General features: G+C 44.0%; 1 protein-coding gene across 1 annotated transcript in view; it reads right to left on the reverse strand.

The window, feature by feature from the left end:
• Positions 1 to 21,339, reverse strand: part of LOC127582151 (arrestin domain-containing protein 1-like) — a 95,366-nt gene that overhangs the window by 67,445 nt on the left and 6,582 nt on the right. The window lies entirely within an intron of this gene.

Genomic DNA, 21,339 nt, shown 5'->3' on the forward strand with positions numbered 1-21,339 from the left:
ATGCAGGGTCTCGATCTAAAACATCAACTTGTACCTTCTACCTCCACAGATGATGCTCGACCCACTGAGTTCTTACAGGATTTTGTTGTTTTTTGTTCCAGATTCCAGCACCAGTCTCTTTTGTCTTCATATCTCGTGATATAAATGGAATCAAAATATTGCCAAAAACATCAAATATTTTCTGAAATAATATACTGTTTTACTCTTGCGTCTGCTTTTATATTATTGTTGTATTAGATAGGTAGAGAAGTTCTCCAGAGACTGCCAGTAATAACCAGTTGTAACAGACGTTTAAACTGTCCTTACCAGAAAAAGGATCAAAAACGATGAGAATATTTTGAATATCCATTCACTCTCTCATTTACTGATTTCAGCTACTAGCAGGAAAGAAGTGCCCTATTTACAGTAAATGCTTAAAGCAATGGAAGACTTTAATTTGTGTTTCAAAGACATTCTGAATTTCACAAAGTGAAACTGGAGGTACTTAATGAGGAAGTTGCTTGGATAGTGTGGATAAGTTACTCCAAAGCTTCGTTCAGACTTACTTCACTATTAGGTGACTCTGTATAACCTAACTTTGAAAATACACCTTTCTCCAAAAAAAAGCCCTGTGGTGTACTGCATGGACAAGGGAAAGATGAGGTGTTTAAATTCTCTTGTGCTAAAAGGAACATTGTTTTCCTTGTAGGGTTAGAAAACACACTTGCTTTCACTGGCTGGGGCATTGAGTATAAGAGTCAGAAAGTTACGTAGCAGCAATATAAAACTTTGGTTAGGCTGCACTTGGAGTATTGTGTGCAAATCTGGTTGCCCCATTACAAGGAGGATGTGGAGGCTTTGGAAAGGGTTCAGAGGTTTACCTTGAAGCTGCCTAGAGTAGAGGGTACGAGCTAGAAGTTGGGCAAACTCGGCTTATTTTCTCCGGAGTGTCAGAGGCTGAAGGGAGATCTGATAGAAGTTTATAAAATTATGAGAGGCCTAGATAGGATAAACAGTCAAAATCTTTCTCCCCAGGGTAGAAATGTCAAGTACTAGAGGACATGCATTTAAGATGAGAGGGGGAAAGTTTAAAGGAAATCTGCAGGATAAGTTGTTTTTTTATTTTTTTTCCAAATACACAGAGTGGTAGGTGCCTGGAATGGGCTGCCATGGGTAGTAGTAGAAGCAGATATGACAGAGCATTTAGGAGGGTTTTAGATAGGCACCTACATATGCAGGGAATGGAGGGACATGGATCATGGGCAGGCAGAAGAGATTTAGTTAAATTTGGCATCCTATTCGGCACAAACATCGTGGGCCAAAGGGACCATCCCTGTGCTGTACCGTTCTATGTTCTATTGTTCAGATTCACAAAAAAGGTGCATTTTCAATTCTGAGTTCATCAATTTTACCACCATTACGAGGAAGACTACAGATTAGGAAAGCAATCTATCTGCATCAGTGATCCACTCCTTGAATAAACTGTGGTCAGAAGTAGTAGAAGTCTTGCTGCAAATACAGAGTGTCTGATGCGCCCATACTTGGAAGTAGTGTGTGCAACTTTGGTCTCCACACACAAGGAAGTATATTTTTGCCTTGAAGAGTTGTAAAGATTCACCACTCTAAGTTATGGAATAAGGGGGTTATCCTCAAGTTAGATGGGCTACACCCACCAGAATTTAGATAAATGAAAGGGCATCTGATGACAATATACCTGAGTCTGAGAGGGCTTCACAGGGGTAATCCTTACAGGTGGTTTCCTGGGCCACAGTTTCAGGAAAAGGGTCAAGAATTAATTGAAGTATTTTTATCCAGAGGAGGAATTCTCCACTCAAGGAAGCCAGTGGTTGCACAGCTTAGATTGATTGATTCAGACATCATGGGGATCAAGGGATGAGGGAGATCAGAACGTGGGCTGGAGGCACATGAATTTAATGGCACAGATGGCTCAAGCTTACTCCTATTCAGCAGCCCTCAGATCTAACACTTCCGTAAACATTAAAGGTCAGTCTGGGTATCAAAGAGTTACACAGCACAGAAACACAGCCTGCAGTTCATGCCAACCATCAAGTACCTATCTATACTAATCCCACTTATCAGCACTTGGTCTGTAGCCTACCGTGCCTTGGCAATTCATCTGCTTGTCCACATTCAGGGAGAACCTGCCTTCACCACTTCTCAAGCAACTGTAACCATCCTCTGGGTGAAAATGGTCTTCATCTGACCCCTTCTAAACCTTTTACTCCCTACATTAAACTTATGCCCGCTGGTCTAAGTCACAAATGTTTACATCTGTTTCAAAAGCAGAACTTCCCAAAATTTCTTGGCTCTGAGGTCAAAAAGACATCTGCATCATGGTGAAACTGCTTTACCTATATTACAGCCAAGGAAGCAGAACAAAGCAGAAGAGAAAAGGCTTATGGTGGCCATAAAAGAATAAATTCTACTACCTCAGATCCTGCACACCAATATCTGTGTTATTTTTCCTTTTCTGTGCATCTATATATCAGGCGAAATTTTTTGTAAGATCTGATGAAGCACCTGGACAAGCAGTTGAATTGCCAAGGCATGGTAGACACATAGAAATATATACTTTTTTGCTGGCTAAGGTGGTGGACAGCAGATGAGATACTTTCATTCAAAAAGGGTAGCAGGAATAAGGTAATTACAGACCAGTTAGACTAATGCAAGTGGGAGGGAAATGACCAGCAAAAGTCCTGAGGAACAGAATCAATCTATACCTAGAAAGTTAGGGATTGATCAGTGACAGTCAGCACAGATTTGTTGGTGGGAGATCCTGCCCAACTAATTTAATTCAGTTTTTTTTTTGAAGAACCAAATATATTGATGAGGTTTACATGGATTTCAATAAAGCCTTTGACAAGATCCCACATGGAAGGCTTGCCCAAAAGGTTAGAGCCTTTTGTTAGAGATGGCAAATTGGATCCAAAATTGTCTTAGTTATAAAAGACAGAGAATAATGGCAGAGGGTTGCTTTTGTGATTGAAAGCTTGTGGTCAGTGGTGTGCTGCAGGGTTTGTACAGGGCTGCTTGCTGTTTGTCACATACATTAACCTAAATGTGACGGATGAGGAATGATTGGCAAGCTTGCAAAGTTGCTGGTGTTGATAATGAGGAACTTTTCCCCCAATTGCTGATATCAACAAGACAACAGCTTTGTTGTCTCAGACAATGGCCATCACAGGTACAGATCCAAAATGCACACCAAGCAGGTCAGTAAGACAAGCTTCTGAAATATGCTCTTAATTTACCATTTTACATGTACTTTTCTCTCTATCCTTTTCTCATACTCATATCACTATTTAGTTAAGCACAAACAGCTGATATTTAGGGCATTGCTTAGTTTTTGTTAAAGATACAGGTGCGCTGTCATAGTACATTGTACAATTCTCCCTAACTAAGAAAGGAACAACAAGCACATGGTATTAAATTTCTACAGCGACACACCAAGAACATCTTGGTAGAAACTTTGGACAATTACTATTAGAGTGTAATTAAAGCTGCTGAGGTAGATGGTGGGCCAAGTGGTTGGAGGAGGAGGAAGACAGGTTGTGCTATTGCTTGTACATTGGCAAGCTGTCAAAATTAGGCTGCCTCCTCTACATTGGTGAGACCAAACGGAGACTAGGTGATCGTTTCGCAGAACACCTGTGCTCTGTCCGTAACCACGATCTGCATCTCCCCGTTGCCAGTCACTTCAACTCCCCCTCCCACACAATCAATGATGTCAGTCCTCGGTCTCCTCCACTGCCAGAGTTCGAAGCACAAACTGGAGGGACAGCACCTCATTTTCCATCTTGGAACCCTGCAGCCTAATGGCATGAACATCAAATTCTCCCACTTTAAGTAATCCCCAGCGCCCTTCCCCACCCCCCACCACGCTTCTTCTCTTCTTCCCTTTCCTAGCGTCTCTCTCTTTTTTCTACCTTTTTTCCCCTTTCTCTCCTTACCTTTGACCCATCCCCCGGTGGATCTGCTCTCCTCCCCCCCTCCCCCGCACCTGCCTATCACTGTCTCTTACCTGCATCTACCTATCACCACCTTGTGCCCACCCCGCCTCCCCTCTTTTGTCCACCTATCACTGCTCTGTTTTTCCCTCCTATATACTGGGCTTCCCCTTTTCCTATCTGAAGAAAGGTCCTGACCCAAAACGTTGACCGCCTGCTTTTCTCCACGGATGCTGCCTGGCCTGCTGAGTTCCTCCAGCGTCATCGTGTTTGTCATAAGCTCTGGTATTCCCTTTCTAAACTGCTTCACCTCACACTCTGAGTGCAAAGCCGGTATTACTTACCACCACTACTACAAGAGGATGTGAGACAGATCCTAACAAGCTACACACCTTAATAAAATATTTGTCTGAAGGTTTTTGAATATAACAGAGCATGCAACCAAACATTTTGGAAAGTGGAAATACCTGTTGCCATGTCTCTAAATAAATGTTGCAGGTAGTTTTCCCAAAAGTTATTTAAAAGATTTGTTTACATAAATATATCCTTTCACAATTCAGGATGTTATAAAGCACCTTACAACCAAATAATTTAAATACTTTTTGAAGTATAATCATTGCTGCAAAACAATTTTCCCCACAAAAAAAATGTACTTTATTCATAGAACCAGAAATGTTGTAATGCAGGACATTACCTTGTCATTTACTGTACCTAGCGCATCAATATATTTCTTCAAAATAGCTACCTCACGTCAACATTCCATCAATAAGTTTGAGAAGTTTTCTTTTTACACAGGGCCTAAGCCCCTCAGTGTCCTGCAGTGAAAGTTATGGCCTTGCCCCACACAGACTTTGCAACGCCTGCACCAAGTTTCAGTTCCACCTCAACACCCCAACCCTGCACCGTAGAAAATGCTAGTCTGCAATATCCTGTTGAAGACATCTCCTTGTACTGGAAGAACAAGTTTCAACCAGATCAAAGTGTGCCTGTGCCTTGCAGAACGTTAGGGATAAATTTGTCCCGGTGAGGTCTTGCAGGATGTTAGGGATAAATTTGTCCTGGTGAGGCAGAGAAAGAATGGCAGGGTGAAGGAACCATGGGTGACAAGAGAGGTGGAACATCTAGTTAGGAAGAAGGCGGCAGCATACATTAGGTTCAGGAAGTAAGGATCGGATAGGGCTCATGAGGAATACAGGGTAGCAAGGAAGGAACTTAAGGGGCTGAAGAGAGCAAGAAGAGGACATGAAAAGGTCTTGACGAGTAGGGTTAAGGAAAATCCCAAGGCATTTTTCACTTATGTGAAGAGCAGAAGGATGACGAGAGTGAAGGTAGGACCAATTAGAGACAAAGGTGGGAAGATGTGGCTGGAAGCTGTGGAAGTGGGTGAGGTCCTCAATGAATACTTCTCTTCAGCATTCACCAAAGGGAGGGGCCTTGATGACGCTGACAACAGTGTTTTGGAACATGTAGATATCAAAAGGGAGGATGTGTTGGAGCTGTTGGAAAATATTAGGACAGATAAGTCCCTGGGGCCTGATGGAATATTCCCCAGGCTGATCCGCGAGGTGAGGGAGGAGATTGCTGAACCGTTGGCTAGGATCTTTGAGTCCATGTTGTCCACGGGAATGGTACCGAGGACTGGAGGGTGGCAAGTGTTGTCCCCTTATTCAAAAAAAGGTAGTAGGGATAGTCCAGGGAATTACAGACCAGTGAGCCTTATGTCTGTGGTGGGCAAGCTGTTGGAAAGGATTCTTAGAGGTAGGATCTATGAGCATTTCGAGAATCATGGACTGATTAGGGACAGCCAGCATGGCTTTGTGAAGGGAAGATCACGTCTCACAAGCCTGATAAGATTCTTTGAGGAGGTGACCAGGAAGATTGACGAGGGTAGTGCAGTAGATGTGGTCTACATGGATTTTAGTAAGGCATTTGACAGGGTTGCACATGGTAGGCTTCTTCAGAAGGTCAAGAGGTCATGGGATCCAGGGAGGCTTTGCCATGTGGATTCAGAATTGGCTTGCCTGTAGAAAGCAGAGGGTTGTGGTGGAGGGAGTGCATTCAGATTGGAGGGCTGTGACTAGCGGTGTCCCACAAGGATCAGTTCTGGGACCTCTACTTTTCGTGATTTTTACTAATGACTTGGATGAGGGGGTAGAAGGGTGGGTTGGCAAGTTTGTAGACGACACAAAGGTTGGTGGTGTTGTGGATAGTGTGGAGGGCTGTCGAAGCTTACAGAGGGATATTGATAGGATGCAGAGCTGGGCTGACAAGTGGCAGACGGAGTTCAATCCGGAGAAGTGTGAGGTGGTACACTTTGGAAGGACAAACTCCAAGGCGGAGTACAAGGTTAATGGCAGGATTCTGGGGAGTGTGGAGGAGCAGAGGGATCTGGGGGTTCATATCCACGGATCCCTGAAAGTTGCCTCACAGGTGAATAGGGTAGTTAAGAAATCTTATGCGATGTTAGCATTCATAAATCGTGGGATTGAGTTTAAGAGCCGCGAGGTAACGATGCAGCTCTACAAAACTCTGGTTAGACCACAATTGGAGTACTGTGTCCAGTTCTGTTCACCTCATTATAGGAAGGATGTGGAAGCGTTGGAAAGGGTGCAGAGGAGATTTACCAGGATGCTGCCTGGTTTAGAGAGTATGGATTATGAGGAGCGACTAAGGGACATAGGGCTGTACTCTTTGGAGAGGAAGAGTATGAGGGGAGACATGATAGAGGAACACAAAATATTAAGAGAATAGACAGCCAGCATCTCTTTCCCAGGGCACCAATGCTCAATTCAAGAGGGCATGGCTTTAAGGTAATGGGTGGGAAGTTCAAGGGAGATATTAGAGGGAGGTTTTTTACCCAGAGTGGTTTGGGCATGGAATGCACTGCCTGGGGCCGTGGTGAAGCAGGTACATTGGTCAAATTCAAGAGATTGTTAGATAAGCACATGGAGGAATTTAAAATAGAGGGATATATGGGGGGGGGGGGGGCGGGGAAGGGGTTAGATAGTCTTAGGCGAGGTTTAAAGGTCAGCACAACATTGTGGGCCGAAGGGCCTGCATTGTGCTGTACTTTCTATGATTTTTACCGAGTTGATAATCTTCCAGCCACAGTCAATATTCGTCTCAATAGGCCTGATACAGCACACCCTGATGCCTTCCCAATCACCACGGGGGATTTCAACCAGGCCAGCTTGAAGAAGTCTCTGACAAACTATCACCAACATGTCACCTGCGGAACCAGAGGAGCCAACACACTCGATCAGTGTTACACCACCAGCAAAATGCTCAACCTGCCATCCCACGCCTGCACTTTGGCAAGTTCAATTACCTGGCTGCACACCTACTCCCGAAATACAGGCAGAGACTGAGGACCACAGCACCAGTGGTGGGGACCGCGAAGCTATGGGCCAGGGAGGGGGAGGAGCGTTTATGGGACTGCTTTGAATTGGTGCCCAGGGATTCATCTTCAGACCTGAATGAATATGCCACGGCCGTCACTGACTTCATCAAGACCTGTGTGGATGAGTGTTTGCCATCAAGAACATACCGAGTTTTCCCAAACCAGAAGCCCTGGGTGAACCGTGAGCAGTCTGCTGAGGGTCAGATCTGTGGCATTCAGGACCGGCGATCCAGAACCCTACAAGAAGTCTAGGTACGACCTACGGAAGGCCATCGTGAGAGCAAAGAGGCAATTCCGTGTGAAGTTAGAGACACAATCGGATGCATGACAGCTGTGGCAGGGTTTACATGCCATTACTTTATGTAAGGTGAAACCTAACAGCATAAGTGGCAATGATGCTTCACTCCCTGATGAGCTCAATGCCTTTTAAGCACACTTTGCAAGGGAGAATAACACTAGACCTGTGCGAATCCCCACAGCATCTAGCAACCCTGTGATCTCTGTCTCAAAGGCCGATGTCAGAACATCCTTCAAGAGGGTGAACCCTCACAAGGAGTCAGGCCCCAACGGTGTACCTGGCAGAGTACTGAAAATCTGTGCCGACCAACTGGCTGGAGTGTTCATGGACATCCTCAACCTCTCACTGCTGCAGTCAGAGATTCCCACCTGCTTCAAAAGGGCATCAATCATACAGTACCTAAGAAGAGCAGGGTGAGCTGCCTCAACGACTATCACCCGGTAGCACTCACACCTACTGTGATGAAATGCTTTGAGACGTTGGGAATGGCTAGAATTAACTCCTGCCTGAGCAAGGACCTGGACCCACTGCAATTTGCCCACTGCCACAATAGGTCTACAGCAGATGCAATCTCACTGGCTCTCCACTCGGCTTTGGATCACCTAAACAGCAAAACATACGTTAGGCTGCTGTTTATTGATTACAACTCGGCGTACAACACCATTATCCCCTCAGTACTAATCAACAAGCTTCAAAACCTGGGCCTGTGTACCTCTCTCTGCAACTGGATGCTCGACTTCCTTATCGGGAGACCGCAGTCAATGCGGATCGGTAGTAACATCTCTTCCTCACTGACAATCAACACAGGCACACCTCAAGGATGAGGCTTAGCCCACTGCTCTACTCTCTCTACATTCAATCATACTGGTGGCTAGGCACAGCTCAAATGCCATCTATAAATTTGCCAATGACACCACTGTTGTTGACAGAATCCCAGATGGCGATGAGGAGGCGTAAAGCAGTGAGATAGATCGGCTGGTTGAGTGGTGTCGCAACAACCTCCCACTCAATGTCAGCAAGACCAAGGAACTGATTGTGGACATCAGGTTACGGAAGTCAGGGGAACACACACCAGTCCTCACTGAGGGGTTAGCGGTGGAAAGGGTGAGCAGCTTCAAGTTCCTGGGCATCAACATCTCAGAGGATCTATCCTGGGCCCAATACATTGATGCAATCACAAAGGCAGCAAGCCAGCAGCTCTACTTCATGAGGAGTTTGAGGAGATTTGGTACGTCACCAAGGACTCTTACAAATTTCTACAGATGTACAGTGGAGAGCATTCTGACTGGTTGCATCACTGCCTGCTATGAAGGCTCCAATGTGCAGGATTAAAAGAGGCTGCAGAGGGTTGTAGACTCAGCCAGCTCCATCATGGGCACAACCCTCCCCACCATCGAGGACATCTTCAAGAGACGGTGCCTCAAGGAAGCGGCGCCTCAAGGAAGCGGCATCCATCATTAATGAACCTCACCATCCAGGACATTCCCACTTCACGTTACTACCATGTAGATGGTACAGGAGCCTGAAGAACCACACTCAATCTGGAACAGATTCTTCCCCTCCGCCATCAGATTTCTGGACAGTCCATGAACCCATGAACATTACCTCGTTATTCCTCTTTTGCACTATTTATTTTTGTAACATAGTAACTTCTGTGTCTTGCACTGTACTGCTGCCACAAAACAACATATTTCATGACATATATCAGTGATAATAAACTTTATTCTGATTCCCTGTGAACAGCCTTCTGTTTCCAAGTCCTTTGTTATACAGCTATTTGGGATGAACCTTAGTAAAGACCACTGCATTCCTTTCCAGACCTTGGCAAACACACAGTCCACAAGGAGGCGGGTATCCATCTCATCCACACTGCAGCGACTCCTGGCGTGATGGCCAGTAGGATGGAGACTCTGGCTGTGCCTTAAGGATCTGAGGGGGAAGGCCTTTCTCATTAGTATCCAAATGCAATCTTGGTGCTTGTTTGAGAGTTCTGTTGATGACACATTCTACCAACTTACTTTGAAAGTCTGCTCGAAAACGACTAAGAATGCCATGCTCTACAGCAGGGGCCCCAGGACATTCCATGTAGACCACCGCCCATTTGACTAGTGGTCAATAGTGTTTTTCCTGCAGAAAATTTTCCATGAGGACAGGTAGTGCAGCACAGTCCAAAGGAATAGAACTTTCTGCAGCAACAAGGCCAGATTTCTTCCTTCATAACAGTGGAGTAATGGAACCTCAGGATGCAGTGACATGGTGTTTGTGTCCTGAGCTCTACACAGCTTACTTCAGCCACAGATTCCAGCACCTTCAGGTAATCAGATCCAGTGATGAAGGGACCAAAGGACTGGTTGGACCAGCTGCCAAAGAACATGACTTTGTGATGCTATGACTGACTCTGGCCCCAGAAGCCAGTTCAAACTGGTCACAGATGCTGATCGATCTAATGACCCACAGTACAACCCAGCAGAAGATGGCAATGTCATCTACATAGACTTGAGTGTCCTGCTACCTGCAATCGTCACGTCTTAAGCCAATGCCCTGCCTGATGGATTTGGCAAAAAGCTCAATACAATTTGACCACACACGGAAGCCTAGTCCAAAAGGTTGGAGCCTCGGGGACCCAGGGCAAGACGACAAATGGGATCCAAAAACCAGCTTGGTAATAGGAAATTAGAGGGTGGTGGTGAAGTTGGTTGCTTTTGTGACTGGAAGCCTGTGACCAGCGGTGTATCTCAGGGATCAGTGCTTGGATGCCCACTGCTTATTATATACATTAACAACACAGCTGTGAATGTAAGTCTGATGACCAAGTTTGTAGATAACATAAAAACTGTTGTTGATAATGAGGAAAGTAGTCTCATGCTACAGAATGATATTGATTAACTGGTAAGTTGGGCATGGCAATGGCCAAATTTAATCCTGATCAGGCATGAGGTGATGTGTTTTGGGGTGTCTAATCATGATAAACCATATCATGAATGGCAAGCTTCTAGGGAGTACTGAGGAACAAAGAGACTGATTTTCACATCCAAAGATTCCTAGAAGAGCTCAGGCAACTTTGGTCACCACACTATAGAAACAACATGACTGCACAGGAGAAAGTGCAAAGGAGATTCACCGGGATGTTTCCTGGGATGGAACGTTTCAGTCATGAGGAGAGACTGGATGGGCTGGGTTTGTATTCCACGGAACAGTACAGCCTGCTATAGGTATGCAGAATTATTAGAGGCATAGATAGTAAGAAACTTTATCCTACAGCATGGGTGTCTAAGACCAAAGGATTTACATTTAAGGTGAGGAATAAGTTTTGGAGATCTGAGAAAGAGTTTTTCATCCAGAGGGTGGTTTCAATCTGCAAGTGTGATGAGAAAGTGTGGAGGCAGGTACTCTCACAACATTTGAGAATCTGGGCGAGCACTTGAATTGCCAAGGCATAATAGGATATGGACCTAGCGAACGGGATTAGTACAGATCGGTACTCGATGGTCAGTACAGAACGAAGGGCCTGTTTTGAGTCTATGACAATACAAACATGACAGAGGAGAGGGAGCAGCCTGATCCAAATCCAGATTTGATCAGGGAGCTTTCTGTTTCCCACGTATAAATTTGTATGGTGCTACTGATGTCCATGCAGAGCAGTTGAAACATACAACAGTACAGCACAGGACAGGAACAGGCCCACGATGTCTGTGCCGAACACAATGTTGAATTGAACTAATTTCTTCTGCCTGCACATGATCCTTCCATTCCCTGCATACCTTAAACACGACTATTATATCTGCTTCCACCCCCACCCCTGGTAGCTTGTTCCAGGCACCCACCACTCTGTGTTAAAAAAAACTTGCCTCACACATCTCCTTTAAACTTACCACCTCTCGCCTTAAATACATGTCCTCCACACTTGACATTTCTACCCTGTGAAAAAGATTCTGACTGCATATCCTATCTAAGCCTCTTCTAATTTTATAAACTTTATCAGGTCTCCAATGCTCCAGAGAAAATAACCCATGTTTGTCCAACCTCTCCTTATTGCTCATAATTAATGCAGGCAAATGGAGTGGATCCAGGGAGAGCTGGCTAATTGGATACACAATTGGCTTGATGGTAGAAAGCAGAGGGTGATGGTGAAAGGTTGTTTATCGGACTGGAGGCCCGTGACTAGTGGTATTCTGCAGGGGTTGGTGCTGGGCCCATTGCTATTAGTCATCTATATCAGCGATTTGGATGAGAATGTACAAGGCATGGTTAGTAAGCTTGCAGATGACACTAAAATAGGTTGTGCTGTTGACAGTGAAGATGCTTATCAGGATTTACAGAGGGATCTTGATCAGCTGGGTTAGTGGGCCAAGGAATAGCAAATGGAGTTCAATGCAAGGTGTTGCATTTTGTGAAGACTAATGAGGGTAGGACTTTCACTGTAAACGGTAGGGCCCTGGGGAGTGTTGTAGAACAGAGGGACCCAGGAGTTACAAGTATATGGTTCCCTGAAAGTGGCGTCACAGGTAGACAGCATGGTGAAGGTGGCTTTTGGCACACTGGCCTTCATCAGTCAGGGCACTGAGTATAGAAATTGGGATATTATGTTGCAGCTGTACAGGAAGTTGATGTGGCCACATTTGTACTATTACATTCAGTTTTGGTCACCCTGTTATAGGAAAGATGTCATTGAGCTGGAAAGAATGTGGAGGATATTTACAAGGATGTTCCCAGGACTCAAAGGACTGAGGTATGGAGAGAGGTTGAGCAGGTTGGGACTCTTTCTGCATGGACCAGTGGGCAGAGGTCCTGATTCTGTATTGTAGGACTGTGACCCTAGGTGGGCTTAGTATCGACAGGCATGATGGTCAGGATAGATACGATGGGCCGGAAGGCCTGTTTCTATACTATACATTATGCTAGTTAGCCATTCAGCCATGTTACAACTGCTACAAGAACACAACCACCAACCACCTTTTTTAAGCTTCGGTGACAGAAGTTGTCTTTGCACAATCACTCCTGCTGACCACAGACTGCCTGTGGGGTCCCCATCACAACCACTGCTGATAGTTGCAGAGGTGCAGTAAGTTGCACTCCTGCAAAAACAGCAGCTCAACCTTGACCTTGGTGCAGTAAACCAAGGCTGAAACACATGGTGCAGCACTTTTCACGCTGTAAACGTGACCTTTAACCCCATTGCCTGTTAAATTTAAGGTCCAAAGCCCATTATCATAATCAGTTGGTCCATCTTAGTGTTCTGAAGGTGTGTAACCTGTTGCACTTGGGTTGGGCTGAGGTACAGGGCCTGATCTCCCCCAGGGGGAGAGTTCCATTACCATCACGCTGAAAAAGCTACTGAGGAGAGACAAGCTTGGTTCTCAATCACTTGTTGCCTTTGCTCTTGGATGAAGAGCAGCTACTGATATCAGTCTGCGACATATGCCCCACTTGACTTATAGCTGTCAGGAGTCAGTTTGCTTTTGGAAGTTCCTTTCTCAATTTGTTTTCTTCTCCACCAATCCTCCACTTGTTATCTTATTGCCTCCTCTTCCACTGTCACCTGGGAAAGAGGCTGGCAGCAGACTGACAGGGCGAGGCAGCTTTAAGTGGCTGGACTTCCCTCACTTTTGCTTGGCACATCGTTACCTTGAGACTCAACAGAAGGAGGGGAGGAGTTTTCCTTCCTGAAGCACTTGTTGTCAGCCCCTCCTCCTCCACTATCAATGCATGGATAGAGGATCTCAGAGGTTGTTAATATTAATGCAATTTCCTGCTCCCTCAAAATATCTGGAAAGGAAGATCTGCACAATCTGCACATCCACAACTGGGACATGTGGGTTGTACATGTGGACTATCAGTGTGTGGTCTCTGCCTCAGGGGATCCACACAAGCTCTGCCTTCAGAAATGACAGTCATGCTTTACTCCCCTTTTCCCTGGAAGACTTGCAACAGCATGAAACATGCTGCAACATTTCCAAAGATAACATCAAGATGCACATTCCCTGCAAAGTCTGGCAAGCAGTAGATGTAACACAGAAACTATTCTCACTTTCCTGAGGGGAGAATAACGTTCTCAATTGGCAGGACAGCATTTAAGCTCAAAGCAGCACGCATAGTAAAAATGGTCTACGACTCAGATCTTACTCATTTTACTTGAAGGGTCTAATGCCTTGCCTTACATTTTCCTTTCACTCCTGAAATCCAGGTTCAGATCCCTCTTAGACTGACATAATGTGAAGCATTTTTCCTACCTCTGTGATTTGAATGAAATCAGTTTGGACAAATTAGTCCAGAAGTTAGGCTAAGTGCATAATTCATGAGTAAACTGGCAGCAATACTCAAGGCCAACTTCTTAAGCGATGTAGAAAATAGAATATCACAAGCACAGCTATGTTCTGTACAAAGAATAAACAATTAACTTCGAAGAATTCCAAATATCTTTACAAAGTAAAGTTCTAAGCTACAAGCTAAAATCGACAAAAACAATTTTGCAAGAGTACAGTGCCACAACTAATTTTATTGTCCTGTCTTTCTAGAGGGGTAGTTCTACTTCACTTCAGTACAATGACTACGTTAGATATTAAACCAAACTGTCTATGCCACTGATCATTCTGTGAAGATGATGGCTTCTGAGTTTGAATTTTTCTATTAAAATTGCAGCCCGATTTAGAAACATTGACAAGGTAGTTTTATGGACTCAAAACATAAGGGACTTCCAGGGATCTACACAGAGGAAATGGAACATCGTGACAGCACGAGAATGAGTTTGTAAATGAGTAATGACCATACCAGCACAAATCCTGAAATACCAGAAAATTACTGGAGAAAGTAGTAAATGGAGCTATAAAAAAGTTAAAACATGATTTAATAAATCTGTCATGAGGAAAAAAAAATGTAGAGCTACGAGTGAGTGAGAAATTGTACCCTCCAGTCTGAAGCAACATCACAGAATGATTTGAGATGAATGAAAATTCAATTTTCTTAACAGCTTGCACTCTTAATGCAAACACCAACTTCTGAAGCCCATTGTGATGGACATCTTCCTGTAAAAAGATGGTTCAGGCGACTATCAGTTAACAGTGATCCAAAACATCAAAGCAAAGAGAAATTAGCAGCTCATGGGAGAAACCACAACTTGTGTATGTTCTCAGTGGAGACAGGCTGTAAGGTGGACTGATTGCTATCTACAGCATTTCAAAAGGGACAATACAATGTAGACCAATATTGGAAGCACAGGACACAACTGTCCCTGTAGTGAAGGTAATTCAAAACTAATCTGCGGTAACATGGGTGGTGCAGTAGCACAGATAGTTGGAACAGTTGCCTCAAAGAGGCAAAGAACCAGGTTCAAACCTGACCTCGGCTGCTGTCAGTGTGAAACTTTTACATTCTCCCCGTGACTGTGCAGGTTTCTCCCGGTTGCTCTAGCTTTCTCCCAGACATAAACATTAGTAGGTAAATTGGTCATTGTAAATATCCTCTACCACGGTAGAATCTAGGGTGATTTGATGAGATTGCAGAGAGTATAAAATATGGGATTAACACAGGATTACTGTAGTTGATGGTTGGCAAGGACTCAGAGAGCCATTTCCATGCCACGTCTCCCTATGACTCCATTATGGAATGGGCTTTGTGCAAGACAATGAAATCAATGTTAATTCATTCATATGCAAATGATAGACATTTTCTCAGAAAATGTTCTGCAGTTCAATACAGTAAAACTCCAATAATCTGCCATCTAACTATTCAGAATTGTTCTTAGCTTTACAATTCCTGCAGAGTCAAGGAACTGTACAGCAAAGAAACTGGACAACGACCTTTTTGCCCATCTGCCCCAATCCCATTTGCCCGCATTAGGTCTGTATCCTTCAATGCCTTGCCTTTTTAAGTGTCTGTCTGAATGTCTCTTAAATGTAGTAATTGCATCCGACTCCACCACTTATTCTGACAGCAAGTTTCAGATATCAAGCACACTCTGTGTAAAAAAAAAACCTTGCACCTCAAAACCTTTTTAAAACTCCTTGCTCTCACCTTAAACCTTTGCCCTCTAGGTTTTGATACCCCTACCATGGGTAAAGGATTTTGGCTTTCTATCCTGTCTATGCATCTCATAATCTTATATCAGGTCACCTCACCCTCCTTTACTTCAGGGACAACAATCCCTGTCTCTCCCAATAAATTGAAGTCCTCCAATCCAGACAACATCTGTACCTCCTTTAGTACACAAGGTGAAGTCTGCTGTACTCCTCTTCAGTTCCCCCAAGGCCCCATTTCCCATACTCCTTTTAAACATTCTAGGTTCACTAACACTATAACACTGTGTATACCTTAAAAAAGTGAATTTTGGAACATCTGAGTGTGCCAGACTACCAGAACTTTACTGTACATGAATAATGCAAGACGTGTATTAATTACAGCAAATTTGTCAGGAACAAGTGACTCAGACCCAAATTCACAAAGCTCTATAACCAATGGGCTTCTCCTTTCTCCTGTGTCTGTTGCAAACTAAGTGATTAGAGTTTGACTGTTTAATCAACATTATCACTGTATCATCCAACTACCAGACGGGCATGGCAAATTTAATGAACCTGGGTCTTTATCATCAGCCAAGAAAAGCCCCATCCTTTAATTACATCCAAGTACCTCATTAGTGTTTTTATTTTTTGCTGCAAGCTTGGTCACAATTAAGTCTTGCCATAAGAATTTGTGGTTGCTGCTGGATGGTTAAGGATTATTTGGGACACCTTTCAGGAGTTATGGAATGGGGGGGTGGGGGGGGTGGAGAGCAGCTAATTAATTCAAACTATTGCTAGTCTTCAAAAAAAAAGTTCACAATTTAACTTCCACTGATTCCTTTAGGCCATTGAAACCAATCACTGGGTGTGGGACATTCTGTACCATTGTGACCATGCAGGGGAAGCCAATCGATGAATGTTCATGTAATTGGCCCTCACTGAAACCCTTCTGATGAGCTCAGAGAAGGCCATCTCCTGTATAACACATCATTAACATATCCCTGCCACTTAAAACACAGTTCAGGACATGTCTGTTTTATCTGTTAATATTCTAATCATTTGTATACTCAGGGAGTCATCCCTCAACACTAACATGTATATTTTGAGTGCTTGGTGTGTTATGCTCAGAATCCCTTGGACTCGTTTCAAAATTCAAAGGGATTCTGCCGGTTGGAATGAGCGCCCATTGTAAGTATGCAATTGTGCAAAAATTACTTGTCTACACTCAATGTTAAAGTAGGTAGTTATAGTCATTGAAACTTTAGTTAATCAGATGTTACCTTTGTTTAAAAAGCATAAAATATCACTGTACAGTTGAGTGTCAGGAGAGGAGAAATACATTCTCCAGAAGACTGCTTGTGTTGAATAAAGACCTTTTACATCTACCAGTTTCAGTGCTCAGTGACTCAGTCACTGTCACAACAACAACGAGTTGGTATCACTTCTCTGGTTGCTTATCAATGTAACAGAAGGCTTAGGCAGAGAAAAACATTCAAAATCTTTCCCCAAGCCACAGTAAAATAAAAATCCTGGATGAAATGTATCACTGCAATTTTAAATTTCATACAATGGAGTAATGGAACAATGTTAACATTCGATCACAAGTTCTTTGATAACCAGAAATTTACATTTGTACCACTGTTTTTGTGAACTGTGAAAACAGGGTCATGGAAAGTTTGGGGATTTCAGACTCTCTGGTTATCGAAAGCTTATTTGCTGGCCATTTAAAGACCAAAACATGGGTAAGTAGTTGAAAACCCACTCCATGGTAACCTTACACATCCTGCACCTTAGTGCAGCAGATATCATCAGGAGTGGACCTTCCAGGAGGCCGCCCAGCCTGGTAGTTTGAGCACCCAGTGACCAAAGAAACAGACAGAAATTTACATTTTTTTTCTATTCAAGAGTCAGGGAGGGGCGGGTGGGGTGAGGAGGATATCAAGGCAAAGATAACAATCAATGATAATGAAACCTGTTCTTTCCTTGTATCAAAACAAATTCTGATCTCATAAATCATTGTAGAGTACATTAAGGAGGGTTTGTGCTCCTAGAAAACCTTCTGAATTGCAATTTTCCCTAATGTGAACCCTGGATAAAAACTGACAAAATTTGTTTCTTCCATATTTTGTATTCAGTTGTTTTTTTTCCTCACATTATTGGTATTGGTTTATTATTGTCACTTGTACTGAGGTACAGTGAAACACCTGTCTTACAAACCGATCGTACAAGTCAGTTCATTACACAGTGCAGTTAGATTGAGTTAGTACAGAGTGCATTGATGTAGGACAGGTAAAAACAATAACAGTACAGAGGAAAGTGTCACAGCTACAGAGAAAGTGCAGTTTAATAAGGTGCAAGGTCACAACAAGGTAGATCGTGAGGTCATAGTCCATCTCATTGTATAAGGGAACCGTTCAATAGTCTTATCACAGTGGGGTAGAAGCTGTCCTTAAGTCTGGTGGTACGTGCCCTCAGGCTCCTGTATCTTCTACCTAATGGAAGAGGAGAGAAGAGAGAAGACAGCGAGGGGGGAGGCTGGTGTCCGTGATGCGCTGGGCTGTGTCCACAACTCTCTGCAGTTTCTTGCGGTCCTGAACACAGCAGTTGCCGTACCAAGCTGTGATACATCCAGATATGGTTTCGATGGTGCATCAATAAAAATTGGTGAGTGTCAAAGGGGACAAACTGAATTTCTTTAGCCTCCTGAGGAAGTAGAGGCGCTGGTGAGCTTTCTTGGCCGTTGCTTCTACGTGATTTGACCAGGACAGGCTGTTGGTGATGTTCACTCCCAGGAACTTGAAGCTCTCAACCTTCTCGACCTCAGCACCACTGATGTAGACAGGTGCACGTACACTGCCCCCTTTCCTGAAGTCAATGAACCAGCTCTTTTGTTCTGCTGACATTGAGGGAAAGGTTGTTGTCATGACACCATTCCGCGAAGCTCTCTATCTCCTTCCTGTACTCTGACTCATCGCTGTTTGAGATACGGCCTACAACAGTGGTATCATCTGCAAACTTGTAGATGGAGTTAGAGCAGAATCTGGCCACACTGTCATGAGTGTATAGAAAGTAGAGTAGAGGGCTGAGGGCGCAGCCTTGTGGGGCACCAGTGTTGAGAATAATCGTGCCGGAGGTATTGCTGCCTATCCTCACTGATTGCAGTCTGTTTGTTGGAAAGTCAAGGATCCAGTTACAGAGGGAGGTGTAGAGTCCTAGGTCTCGGCTAGGAAATGGGAGGAATTCTTAAAGTGCCATGGATTCTATAATCCCAGCAAAGGGTATACGTACAGCCTTGCTTTAACGCCTCATCCAAAAGTCAGCAACTCAGTTTGTACTGGAGGTTCAACCTTGATGTGTTCGAGTCTCTGGACACAGCATTCTGACTCACTAAGTATTGTCTTCCAAGTCAGGGCTTTTGGAAAGTTGCTGTATGTTGGGGCAGTGTGGGTCACAAGAGCCAGCCAGAGAGCAAGAAAGAATGGAAGGCTGTACAGTAAAAGTGGGAGAATGTTGTGAAGATCTGCAAAGATGAGGGCACTGAATTAAGTTTGTTGGGGAAGGCAGAGCCTCTGTCAGTGTCTGTGTGATCCATAAATGGAACAGAAGCAGGTCCACAAATCTTTTATAGAACTGCTTCTCTTCCATTTACCAATTTCCTCAAAGACACATTACCGCTGCATATCCTACTCACTTGGTGGACTGACAAACATTCAATGCACACATAGCAACCTGTAACTCAAGCTTGCATATAGTGGTTGTTGGTTCCTAAAAATAAACAACTAAAAGAATCTATAAAATCCTTGCCTCCCCAATCAACTCCACCCTCTCAGCACCTCCATGGTCAGACCCTCTCAGAATTTTATAGTTCTCATAGACCTAGTATCACACATCAAGGAAACAGATTATTTGACCCATCAAGTCCACACCAGCCATCCACACTTATTTCAGAATCCGGTTCATTATCACTGACTTGTATGTCCTGAAATATGTTGTTTTGCGACAGCAGTATAGTGCAAAGACACAGAAGTGACTATAAATGACAAAATAAATAAATAATGCAAAAAAAAAGGAATAATGAGGTAGTGTTCATAGCTTCATTGACCATTCAGAAATTTGATAGCGGAGAGGAAGGAGCTATTCCTAAATCATTGAGTGTGGGTCTTCAGGCTCCTGTACCTCCTCCCCGATGGTACTAATTAGAAGAGGGCATTCTCCCCACATTCCCACCAACTCCTCCCCCAGATTAATCCACACAATTTAACACTTGGACAATTTACAGTGGCCAGTTAACACACCAACCTACTCGATGTTGGGATGTGGAAGGAAATTGGAGCACTTTGAGGAAACCCTCACAATCAATCACAAGGAGAATGTGTAAACTCCATGCAGACAGTACTGGAGGTCAGGGCCACTGGAACTGTGAGGCAGCAGCTCTACCGGCACCAATGTGCTGCCACAGTAACTTGACTCAAATTTTAAGTGGATTTAGGGGTAACAAACTACAGCTGGGAGGGGAAACTAAGCTCTGGAACTGTGGTGACAGCAGAACAAGCCACTTTAAGAACATTAGAAATAGGAGGAGGAAGTGGCCATTTCAGCCCTTTGAACCTGCTCCTCCAGTGATCAAGATTAGGGCAGAACTTCTACTTCAATGTCATTTTCCTGCTTTATGTCCATATCTCTTGACTCTTTTAATATCCAGAAATCTTTTGATCCCTGTATGGAATGAATGTGATGACAAACTCCCACGCCCCACCAAGGCAGAGAATTGGAAAGCTTCCCCACTCTCTGGTGAGTGAAGAGGTTTTGCCTTATTTTAGTCCTAAGTCACAAGAGACTGGAGCAAAAACAAACCGCTGGAGGAACTCAGTGGGTCAGGCAGCATCTGTAGAAGGAAATGTACAGTTGCATTTTGGGTTAAGACCCTGTGACATCTGGTCCTAAACTCCTCAGCCAGGAGAAACATCCTCCCTGCATCCAGCCAGCCAAGCTCTGAAAGAACTTGCAAGTTTCATTGAGATCTCTCATTCTTCCGAACTCTCGATAATACAGGCCGAGTCTACTCAATCTCCTCCTATGGTAAACCTTCCATTCCTGTAACCAGACTGGTGAATGTTTGCTGCACTTCCCTAAAAAGGGATATCCTTGCAATAGAGGGAAATCAAAATGGTACACAAATACTCCAGGTGCAGCCCAAGCGCTACATAATTGCACCTTTACTCCTGCATTCAAATCCTCTCATAGAGACCAACATAAAATTTGCCTTCCTACTCATTTGCGGCATCTGCACATTCACACAACTCTTAACACCTCTTGAACATCAACATTACTCCATCTCCCACCATTTAAAAAATATTCTGTTTTTCTGTTTTGTGCACCAAAGCGGCTAACTTCATGTCTTTTTGCCACATCACATCAGCCACATTCTCACCTGCTCACTCAGCACGTCTACACTCCCCTGAAGCCTCAGCTTCTACTCACAAAAAACTCAGTAATGTGATATCTGGTCCCCTTGGGCCACGTTGTCTATGTCAATCACGAATAGCACCGAGCACCAGTCCTCGCAGTACCTCACTATTCTGTTTACTGCTACTCTTTACTTTCTGTCCATGTCAGTATATTAACTCCCAACTCCTTGTGCTCTAACATTATTGACCAACCTCCATTAAGGGGCCTTTACAAAAGCTTTCTGAAAACCTA

Source organism: Pristis pectinata, chromosome 23 (assembly GCF_009764475.1).
Source record: "Pristis pectinata isolate sPriPec2 chromosome 23, sPriPec2.1.pri, whole genome shotgun sequence".
NCBI classification, from domain to species: Eukaryota; Metazoa; Chordata; class Chondrichthyes; order Rhinopristiformes; family Pristidae; genus Pristis; species Pristis pectinata.